This window comes from Cryptomeria japonica, chromosome 11 (genome assembly GCF_030272615.1).
Source record: "Cryptomeria japonica chromosome 11, Sugi_1.0, whole genome shotgun sequence".
Lineage (NCBI taxonomy): Eukaryota > Viridiplantae > Streptophyta > Pinopsida > Cupressales > Cupressaceae > Cryptomeria > Cryptomeria japonica.
Genome location: NC_081415.1, coordinates 465,027,402 through 465,040,559, shown reverse-complemented (window position 1 = coordinate 465,040,559; position 13,158 = coordinate 465,027,402).

Below are 13,158 nucleotides of genomic sequence, written 5' to 3'. Positions count from 1 at the left end.
CCTAGAATCTACGAAATTATTTAACAACACCAATGGAGCTCTAAAATAAATGTATACAAACAATTGAATTATACCTTCACACACTTGATAACATTGACTCCGTCGTTCTCCTATCCTTCATGATAATGTGAATCGTGTATATTTTCTCTCAATATTAGCACTACACAAGATGACGATAAAGAAAAAAAGTATGGTTGATTGATAATGAAATAATAAAAGCTATGAGCAAAATCTGACATGATAGATGTAGAATCAAATTATGGATACAAAAATGAGAGAGAAAGACCTCTTTTATAGAAACCCTCAAGAGGATCGATGGTCAAGATTAAGAGGTGAGAAGATGAATGAATGGTCAAGATTAGAGATGGGAGGAATTAAAAATGGAAAGAAGAATTGGTAGAGATAACTACAAAGTTAATTGATTGAAAGGAGTTAGACAAAATTGATTGATCAATTGAACTTAGAGTGAGTGGGAGTTGAAGAGTTGGAAGTGAGGACTTAATTAGAATTAAATAATTAAGAAAATTATTTAATTGTGCATGAGAGAGATAAATAAAATAAAATTTTATTTATTTTATAATAATTTGATTTTTGGAAAGTGAACAATTAAATAAATTAAAAAATTCATTTAATTGTAGAAGAATTGGTTAACTAATGAAATAATTATTTAATTATAAGAGAAAAGATTAAAATAATTAAAACAATTAAATGATTTAACTATTATGTGAGAATGAATTAATTGAATAAAATTATTTAGGATAATTAAATAATAACAAATATTTAATTATAAATGCAAAGGGGGGAAATTTAGAATTTGAATTTAGAAGAATAATGTTAGCTAACTTAAATAATAAAATTATTTAATTAATTTAGAGGAATAATTAACGAAGAGAATTTTAGGTGTCTACAATGACCATAAGGAAAATCTCCAATTGAAGACAAGATTGACACAATGACATAAGCTACTAAAAATAACTATAGCAATAGGATCTAATTCCATCATTAATGAGTGAGTTGATACTAGTTAGGATGTATCAAAAAACTGAAAGAAAATTATGGAGATAGTGACTCAATTTGACACGGCACATGTGGAATAAATTAAGATAGCCCTAATTAGGAGTATGATCATTGATAAAGAAAAATAGAAGAAATGGTGACAATATAACATGATGTTTAGGGTTTATGTAAAGTTTCTTCATGCACAAGTATAGACCAAAAATCCCAAATTAAAAAATAAACCATTTAAAATAGTGAAGGTGTTTTTTAAGGATGATCCAAACAGACCATACAAAACCTCAACAAGAAGTATAGTATCATAAATAAGATATATACAATGTTGAATATTTAAAGCTCAGATACCATGTTGAGTTAAAAATTGAGCTTTGACACCATGTTCAGTTTTGCAACAAAAGCCTCCAAGATCAAACAACAAATTAGAACACCTTCTATAAATGGAAGTAGTAAGAATATATGCCATAATCTTCAAAAGCAAAAATTACACAATGAAATTACAATGCGTAAAAATGTGCTTGTATAGAGAGCACAAGGATGCCCACACTAAAAAAAGCGTAAAGAGCTAAATAAAGCTTAATTACAATTAAATTAGACACACAAAAGTTAAACTAGATGCACAACTAAAACAACTAGAAAAGTATAACTCTAAATAAAAACACAACTAAATTTAGGAGAACTAAACTAGTATACCTATCTTTAGAAAAATATAGGTAAAGTATGCCAAAAATATCATATTTGTTTATTATTCCACTTAAAAAATAATTATATTATTATATTATAATTAATATTAAATTATTATTATATTATGATATTGTAATCAATATTATATTATTATTAATATAGTACTATATTCTTATATTTCTATTAAACTCTTCACCAAAGCCAAAAAATCTAATTTTTTTATAGATAATGGGTCGTAGCCGTATAATATATTTTATTAATAAAAGAGATTACATTATATGTTTGGTTCAGTGTGGGCACCAACATGAAAGAACCAAACTAAGAAAACCTCCGGTCTTGCTCAAGGATACTATCTTGGAAAAACAACCTTTAGCTGGTAATTTACATCAAAATGTTACAATCGATCCACTCATATTGTGGATTTACCCATGTATGAAGTATAACAATACAATTTCTGAGATTCCTGAGAAATCATGCTCTCCCCTGTCTGATATGAGTGGGAGCTAGTAGAACAGAGGAAATAGCTCTGAATAAAACCAGAAACAACTGCTTCCAACGAGAGCCCAAGATCTTGTAAAATCAATTTACCAAAACAAACCAAATCCTTTCTCTTGCAGACTGTTAATCTTGCATCGATAAAGAAAATAAGGCATTCGTGACCAGAACTATTAATTTCCACAGTCTTATCTATAAAAAGATTCCATCCATAAATTACACTATCCATCGCTAGTCAAGGCGAAGCTGAAGCACAAATCTACCCAATAAAGAATTTACATACATACTCAGGCCACCCTAACCGGCCCTAATCAACGACAATAAAGAACAAACGGGGCGCTACATAAAGAGAAGATCCGAGATGATTTCCCTACTAAAATAATGTATGCATATAGGTTGTGAAACATCTATAATAAAATGGTTCAAATAATGCTAATACTAGTCTAGGATCATGACAACCGAAGACCAAGAAGAAAGATCATAGAAACCAAGTAAATTTTGTCACAAAGAGCAACTACCTCATAGAGCATTGAAGAATATAAGTGACCTAAATCTATAAATGCTTATAAAATTAAAATTAACCATAGGATTATGAAATTAAATGCTTATATATATGTATACATATATATATATATATATATATATGTGTGTGTGTGTGTGTGTGTGTGTGTGTGTGTGTGTGTGTGTGTGTGTGTGTATATATATATATATGTATGTATGTATGTATATATATATATATACATATATATATACATATATATATCTATATATATATGTATATATATATATATGTATATGTATATGTATACATACACATATATATGTATACATATATATATGTATACATATATGTATATATGTATATGTATACATACACATATATATGTATACATATATATATGTATACATATATATATATGTATACATATATGTATACATATATGTATACATATATGTATATATGTATATGTATACATATATGTATACATATATGTATACATATATGTATGTATACATATATGTATACATATATGTATGTATATATATATATATATGTATATATATATATGTATACATATATGTATACATATATATGTGTATGTATACATATACATATGCATATACATATACATGTATACATATACATATATATATATGTATATGTATATGTATATATATATATACATACATATATATATGTATACATATATATATATATATATATATATATATATGTATACATATATATATGTATGTATATATATATATACATATACATATACATATATATATATGTATATGTATACATGTATATGTATATGTATACATGTATATATGTATATGTATACATACATATATATATGTATACATACATATACATATACATATACATACATGTATATGTATATATATATACATATATATATGTATACATATATAGATATGTATATGTATACATATATATATGTATACATATATATATGTATACATATATATGTATATACATATACATATATATACATATATATATGTATATACATATATATATGTATATACATATACATATATATACATATATATGTATGTATATATATGTATATATATATACACACATATATATATATATATATATATATATATATATATATATATATATATATATATATATATATATATATATATATATATATATATATATATATGTATGTATACATTTATATATGTATAGATATATATATGTATACATATGTATATGTATGTATACATATATATATGTATACATATGTATATGTATGTATACATATATATATGTATACATATGTATATGTATGTATACATATATATATATATATATATATATATATACATATATATACATATATACATATATATACATATATATGTATATATGTATATATATGTATATATATATATATATGTATACATACATATACATATGTATACATATATATATATGTATACATACATATACATATGTATACATATATATATGTATACATATATGTATATATATATACATATATGTACATATATATACATATATGTATATATATGTATACATATATATATATATATATGTATATATATGTATACATATATATATATATGTATATATATATATATATATATATATGTATATTCATAAATCCTCTCGTCAATGGAATGAAGAACAGGGTCCACATAACAAGGCCTAATAAGATGAGTGAGACCATTTATAAACACATATATACATATACCCATATATAGGTATACATAGATATGTAAAAACATATAACCAGAGTGCGCTCGCAGCCATTTAGTGAGCGAAAAGTATAGTGGGTAGCAAAATTCACCAAAAACAAGAAAATCAGAGGAATTTCAAACTTACTTTCCATTTTCTACTAAGATTGTATATAGGTTAACTTAGTTTAAAAGTCTGCAAGCATCCTACTAAACTATAAACATCGCATATACCTGTTTGTCAAAGAGCCCTATGTCAAAAGTTGACTATAGCATTCTAATAGTAACAAAATTGTCCTAACTCTGCCAAAATAAACGATTAAGTCCAGTATTTGCGAAAGTAAGTGTCTAGAAACAAACTAGAAGGGACAACATACAAGCCTTAGGATTCAAAGGAAACAAAATTCGCTTTCTTTTGAGATTTGCATTCCTTAGGTCCTGGCTTAACAAAGGACTCCCCTGGGCTAAGCATAGTTATGTTAGGTAACTCCTCATTGTCTGGCATTGCTTCAATACCTTCCTCCTCCAAGTAGTTGGCAAACCATCTCTTGCATGTAGGATGTTTAACATGCAAGATCCACATTAGAAAATAGAGATTACACTGCTTAATTGGTCTATATGCAACAAAAGCTTCCTCATCTTCAATTTCCAAAATTGGAAATCTTAGCGCTAGTTTGTTCTTCCACGTAAATCTATCATAGTGCTCTGGCTTAGGGACAGTTAGGTCATCTGACACATTGATGACCAACCTCTCCAGCTCACCCAACAAATCCTTCTTAAAGATACTTTGGCACAATTTATTTACCACCTCCCTGTCTTTCTCGAAGTGCATATCCACTGCTAAGAACGTGGATGCTATGTCCAAATTTGCCCTACTTTTGTCTTCATTTTTTATATATTCCTCCCCTAACATCTTCCTGATCACTTTGATGACTAAATCATGAGGAAAGGCAAGGATGCCTCTTAACCTATCCTCTTTGATTTCCCCTGTAAAGGCCATTTGTCTCTTAAGCCCCAACAATCTCAGCGGTGTGTCCATACTGCTAACTTACTTAGACTCAGAGTTTCAATTCAAATTTAATTTACAGTAGATTGGGTCAACTGCTTCTAAATAAATAAATTCTATGTGAGAGGAAATCGTTGCCTTAACAAGCATGCAAACTTAAATCACCATAAATAACGGTACCTCTTACTTCAAAAGCCTACAAGGTAATTGTGCCAAAGTGTTAGATAAATAAGAATGTAAGGCGAGGATGCTTGGCTTATAATGAAAATCATTCTCAGAGATCAAGTTACTTAATACCGATGGCTACACTTGCTTCCAATGCAACTCAAAGTAATCATTATTATTTTATTAATAGTGTGCACACATATCAATGATTGTGTATAATCACTAGAATTTAAGCTCATGGATTAACTACACTAGCCTCGAGCTAACGAACCCGACTATGATTGAGCCTTCAGCCTTGAGATTAGGAAAGGATAAATTAAATATCATAGACTATTAAAATCTAACATATATATTTATCCCTATAGACATCACTGGATCAATGAATGATTGTATATGCATTTAGGCAGCCGAAGCCTTGTCGGTATAATAACAGGACTAATCCTCTTCAAGAGTCCTGACGACTCATGTGATAGCCTAGTAACAATTATTTATGCTTCTATATAATAATAAATGTGTGTGTATATGGAGCTATATATATATAGTGTCATAAAATTGCGCCTCCTACAATTTTAACCACATTTTAAGTCCTCACCTCAGTGACGACATCTTCTTCCCCAACCAAGACCTATTTCTGCATCTTCACCCCTTGAACCCTTCATGTTTGAGCCCTGAGATAGACTCGGGACCCTGTCTAGGCCCAAAGATAGGGCAGGACAGGGGCGTGGCACCCCTATCCCACCCTCTTAGGGTGGCCCCAAGATAGGCCCCCCCGACCCCATCTGCACTTCAAGATCCTAAATCTCCCTAATGTCAGCCTTTTATGAGATGAATTAATCTTCAAGAGGCATGTATAAAAGGGAGTTGGTTTTCTCATTTGCATAAGCAAGGAATGGGAGGTGAATTTAAAGTGAAGTGGATCACAAGCAAGCATAGGCAAAGATATACAACATCAAACATTCAAGCATTCAAGTCTTCTTCATTCATCAATTGGAGCAACATTACAACATTCATTTGCAAGCATGTATGTGTGTTAGGGTTTTGTCACGTTACATGCCATTCCATGCAACACTTGTGATTACATTCAAGAAGCAAAGCAATCATCATCAACAAGTTGCAGATATACAAGGTATACATTTCCATTGTTTACATTCAAGCATTTTCAATTACTTTCTTTCAAGGTTGATTCCTCAACAGGGATTTGACTGAGGCAAACCCCTATCCACAACCCCTTTTCCTCTCTTTTCTGTGTGTAGGTTGCAAGTGCGCAACTATAATTGCAGGTTTGGGCTTCATTTGCAGAGACAGAAGAACCCTTTTTGTTTCGTAGATTTTGTGGAGGACCATGTACATTCCTACCACGGTCTCGATGAATTTTCTCCAAATTTGTAGGGCAGATCTGTATCGGTCTAATTAGCTCAGATCCGAAGTTACAACGCGATCTTGAGCTGGTAGCTCTTCATTTCACTCATTCTCTCTCTCTCTTTTCCACGTAGTCAACAAGTCAACTTTCTCATTTACAAAAGAGAGTAAATCACATTTCAACCCTTGCAATCCACTTGGAATTCACATCCTTGTTTCCCTTGGATTTGGATCTAGTGGATTCAAGCCCTCTTTTGAATGTAAAGTCTTTCCAAGTGAAAATCATCCTAGTGGCTTCCTTTCTCTCTCCTAGGTGGGGAGTAACTAGGATCCAATTTTCCACTTTACACTCTGTATATATATATAAGAACACACACACACATATATATATGTTTATATAGATATAGATAAACCTACACCTACTTTTTTCTTCCCAAATACCATCAGCTCCATGGTTAGCTAAATAGTTTGCTAACATATTACCTTCCCTATAGATGTGATTGATCCTAGTGTGCTTGAAGTATTTCAGCAGTTATGTGGCTCTAGACACTAGATTGTTTAATTTACAGTTTGGAGTCTTGCCTGTCCTGATTGCATTAATGGTTTTAGATGAATCTCCTTCTATCTCCAATCTTTTGTTGCCTAAGTCTTTACAGAAGAGGAGACCTATGATGAGTGATTCTAGTTTTGCCTCATTATTTGTGGCCGAACCTATAGGTTTTGAAAATGTTGCTACAATTGAGCTGTCCCATAAATGGACCACCCCTCCAATTCCTGCAACACCAGGGTTGCCTCCAGAAGGGCCATCAAAATTGAGTTTGAACCAACCTTTTCTTGGAGGGGACCATTTGCATTATTTCCTTAGAGATGTTGATTTATTCCCCCGAGGCATTAGAAGGGGGGAATAGTGAATCCAGACTAGTTTTTCCTAACTTATTCATCCCTAGTAGTAAAAGATAGGCTATTGCTATGTCCATTATTTAATCTGCCATTAGCTACTTCTATGATAGAGGCTTCAATTTTGTTCTAGGGTCGATCAAGGGACATTGCCTTATCTTTGAAAATCCTTCTATTCCTTTCTTTCCATATTTCCCATAAGAGGATTGGAGGAGAAATAATCCATAACAGTCCAAAAAGACCAAACTTGAGATGGGGTGACCAACATAAAAGGAGTTCTAACAAATGATTGGGAAGGATTGTAGCCCAATTTAATTTATAAATTAAATGCATCCAACATCTATTAGCATAATTGCTTCTAAGAAGTAGAAGATCTCAATTTTCTTCATTACCGACGCAAAGAGGGCATCTACTAGGACCAACATAGGCCATCTTCTTAAACCATTCTAAGGTCAAAAATATTTTGTGCATTGTTGTCCATAAGAAAAGGCCTGCCTTTGGGAGGCATATTTTGTCCTAGCATAATGATATAGGTAGCTCTATTTTGGAAGGGAAGAGTTTTTTGCATAGGGAGTTATATCCATTCTTGACCTTGTAGTCTCCAGTAGAAGAAGTAGACCACATAAGATGATCATCTTTATTAGTAGTTGTAATTTTCCTTTGTGCAAGGACTTCTGCAAGCTTTTTACCATCCTCAATAGATAAACCCAAATCATTAGATGATTTCCATCTCCATCCTAGAGCTAGGTCTACTAGGTGACTGATGATATAATCAGCCACAATTTTGCCAATTCTTTCTTCCATGCTATTTTTAAAATTTTGATCATTAAGGATCATAAGGATTGATGGATACCCACCCCATGAGTCTTCCCAGAATAATGCTTTATCCCCAATCCCTACATTCCAAGAGAGCTCATAAATGAGTACCTCCCTGCACTTGATTAAGAAATTCCATATTCTTGAGCCTTGGGGAGGGTTAAGAATTCTAAAAATACTAGTGGGGTCTTGAGAGTCTAAATACTTACTAGCCAGGACTTTCACCCATATTCCATGTGGTTCCTGATAAATTTTCCAAACTAACTTGGCCCCTAGAGCCTTATTTTGTAACTCCTAGTCTCTAAGTCCTAACCCACCTCAGTCTTTAGGTCTACAGAGCTTCTCCCAGGCTATAAGTGTAGATTTTTTCTTGTCTACCAGTCCTTGCCAAAAAAAAGTTCTAATCTTTTGGTCCAATTTCCTTTTCACTCCATTCAGCAAGGGAAAACATGTCATCTGATATTGGGGAAGGGCAGAGAGTACAAAATGAAGCATAATTAATCTACCAGCTGCTGGAAGCCATTTGCCCTTCCAATTTTGGAGTTATTGATCAAGCTTGGTCAGAATATGGCCCTAGAGATTGGATGACCTTTTCCCTTTATCCATTGGGAGGCCTATACATTTACAGGGAAGCGTTCCTAACTGGAATCCTAGAATGCTAGCAATATCTTTACTTAGCTTCTCTTCCGCGTTGAAAAAGAACAGGTTTGATTTTTCCTTATTGACCACTTGTCTTGAAGCTCTGGAGAACCAATCTAGGATAAGTTTAAAATTTCTAGCTTCTACCAGACTGCTTTCCCCAAACAACAAGGTGTCATCAGCAAATTATTGATGTGTGATAGGGGGAATACTGCTAGAGATCTTAATTTCGACAATATTACTCAAATCCTGAGATTTTTGAATGGGCTTACCTAAGGCTTCTGCCGTTATGATGAAGAGGAAGCATGATAATGGGTCACCTTGTCTCAATCCTCTTGAAATTTCAAAGAAGCCCTATGGCATTCCATTGACTAAGACTGAGATCTTGGGACATGAAATGCATTCAAAGATTAAATTAATCCAACCTTTGCTAAAACCAAAATCTTCTAAACATTTGCAAAGGAATCTCCAGTTTACCATATCATATGCCTTCCTTATATCTAGCTTAATGAACATACTAGCTTGGTGACTATGTTGAATAGAGTGTATTTCCTCCTATGCTATAATGACTCCATCAAAGATGGACCTACTAGGAACAAATCCTGATTGTTCTTCCGAAATGATGCTTGAAAGCAATGGTTTTAGTTATTGGCTAGGGCTTTTGAGAAAATATTGTAGATAGTATTATAGAGTGAAATAGGTTTAAGATCATTCATACTATCCACATTCTCCTTTTTCGGGATGAGATTTATTTCCTTAAAAAATCTACCCAACCGTCTTTCTCATTCCAAGGCGTCTACCAAATCATCACCTAAAATATGCCAACATGTCAGAAATCCATCTAGACTTGGGGCCTTATCCGGATGAAGCTAGAATAGAGCCTCTTCTATCTCCTTTTTGGTAAATTTTTTATTTAAGAGTAAATTTTGACTGTCATCAATAATTTTGGGGATGTTATTAATCAAACTGGTTTGAGTTGCCAAATCAGAGATAAGTTCTTTGCTTAGTAAGTTGTGGAAGAAAGACATCGATTCTGATGCTATACTTTCAGGGTTATCTAACATTACCCTTGCCTCACTTCTAATATGGGTTAATTTATTGATTCTACTTCTAGTTTTTGTTGTAGCATGGAAAAATTTAGTATTTTGGTCTCCTTCTGAGATCCAAGTCACCCTAGATTTATGCCTTCAAAAACATTCCTCCTTTGTCAGAATTTCTTCGTGTTTTTGGAGAAGCTCTTTTTCTAATAGGAAGCTATTTTGATCCATACCTTCCTTGATAAATTTTTTGTTAAGTTGGGCTAAGGCTACTTCTATATCCCTCTTAGAAGCAAAGATATCTCCAAACCGATCCTTGTTTCACTGGATAGGTTTACTCTTAATATGTTTAATTTTAGTAACAAAACGATATAATTTTGACCCCAAAACTTCTACTTCTTTCCACCATTTTCCAATATTTTCCATGAAAGACTCATTTTTCATCCACATTTTCTCAAACTTGAAAGGGCATTTCCTAGGTTTAACCTCTTCCTCAATGGTTAATTGGATTGCAAAGTGGTTAGAACCTGAGATGGGAAGGATGTAGGCCTTAAAAAGATAGTTGAAGGCTAGGATATATCCCCTAAAAAGAAACCTATCTAGCCTTTCCGCAATATTACTAAAACCATGCCTTCTGTTATTCCAAGTGAAGGTGTCATTATCGATTTTTATATCTATCATGTTGTGAGTATTAATCCAGTCTCTGAAATCTATTAGAGCTTAGGGTTCTCTTCTAAGACCATCTGCTTTCTCAGAGAGATCAAAGATAGTGTTGAAATCCCCTCCTAAAAAATAGTTCCACTCTAGATGGGAAGTTAACACCGACCCTACTTCATGACACATCGTTGCCTTCTCATGTGTCAAAATGGGATCACGAATATTAAAAAGAACAAAATTTAAGTTACAACTCAGATGCTTGACAAAAACAACCATCCAATACTTGTTACTGGCAATCATATTGATTACAACCCGCCTAGGATCCCAGATAATTCCCAAGCCCCCTGAGGCATTTGCCGCATGTATTGCTTCCAACTCTAAATGACCTGGTTTCCTTTGAAGACTCCAATCTCAGATCGGTTGAGTTTTGTTTCTTGGATTAAGATTAGTTTGCTTTTGAGGCAAGGATGCAACGCTTTAGTATACGTTGCTTGTTAGGAGTGTTTAGGCCCCTAACATTCCATGTTAGGACCTTCATGGATGAGTGGGAAGGAACTTCCCCTTCCCTACATTCATGATCGATGTTATTTTTGTTTGCCCAACAAATTCCCCATCCTTATTTCTAAGCTTAGCTATGGATTTCCTACCTTTCTTTTTCAGAATTGAGCCACAATCTGGTTTAGTCTTCCTCCTTAAACAAAACCCTAACCCCAACTTATTCTCACCTAAGGCTTTACCCTCAATCCTAGGGGTTTGACTTCCTAGCAGAACTGCATCATCTTCATCTATGACAGTGAATTGTTCAAAAGGACAATCCATCCCGAAGGCAGGGTCCAAACCATTCGTTACCTAGTTAATAACAACGTTCTTATTGATCTCTATCTATTATTCTAATAAATTCAACTGCTCTTGCACATCCGCTTTGAATTCCTCTACACTGATTAACAAATTTTGTAACTCTACTTTACTATTAAGGTGTTCTATCCTCTTATCCCTATTCCTATTAGAGTCTAGACTTCTACTAATACTACATGCTCCATCACCTGAGATTCCTTGAGCCGGGACCCTATCTAAAAGAGGGGCTGCTTTAGCTAACAGAGGAGAGGGTTCATTATTAGGGTTATTAGATGAAATTTTCTTGGACTATGAACTCTTTAAGTTCCTAGCTATTGAGAGAGGCTTGCTTTGGGACTTGCTTTGATTTTCTACTTTCTTTTCAAAGTTCGGCAGAGCCCTAGAGGGTGACTTAATATCTACTGGATTTTGACCTCACATTCCTTTCTTATTTGGAATATATGTAATTGATACAGAGTCCTCATTGTCATAAATGTGTTCGTCCACAAGGGATTTGCATAGGAAAATGTTGGAGGCGATGATTTCCCCTTCATAAAAGGAAGAATTAATAGTCCACTTACCTGCTTCTGAAACTATCTCAATCAGACCCAGAAAGTGGATTTTGAGTATCAAATTGAATGAGAAGCTTAATATCTTTTGCCAGATCTTTATAAAGACCTTTGACCCCTATAAAGTCGCCTAAATGCAAGCCTATAAATTCCATGATTGCAGGACAATGAAATTCAATCGACAGAGGACCTATATTAACCCATCTAGCAGTTTTCTTAGGTTGAAAACTTTTAGGGTTAAAATTTGGCCTCCATTCAAAACATCGAAATACATATCCTTCAATCAGATTCACTTCACGTTTCAAAATTTCTTTTTTAATTTCATTATTAGCACAAGTGATAAGGAAGAAATTCGAACCTAGGTTTGTTATCCATACCTGATTTGGAAATTCATCTTTCCACCATCCTTTCATTTCTCCAAAAAATTGAGATTGTCCATTCCATGAGACAATGATGCCCTTGTTATGAAAATAATCACAATATTCAAGCAATGGATCCGAGGGCATCCTAATACTCTTTTTATTTGGCAACTTATCTTGATGGAATTCATGATCAGAAACCCTTGCCTTCGGAGGTGCTAGATTAATTTTTGCTATAATGGGATGATAAGGACGGGGCTTTCTGCTAGGGTTAGAGAAAACCTTCGGGCTACTACAGTTGCCCTACAAATTTTATTTCCCTGCCAAAGAGGGCTTGACCGGTGCGTGAAAGATTTGATATTTTCTACCCTTAGCCACCTTTCATTCAG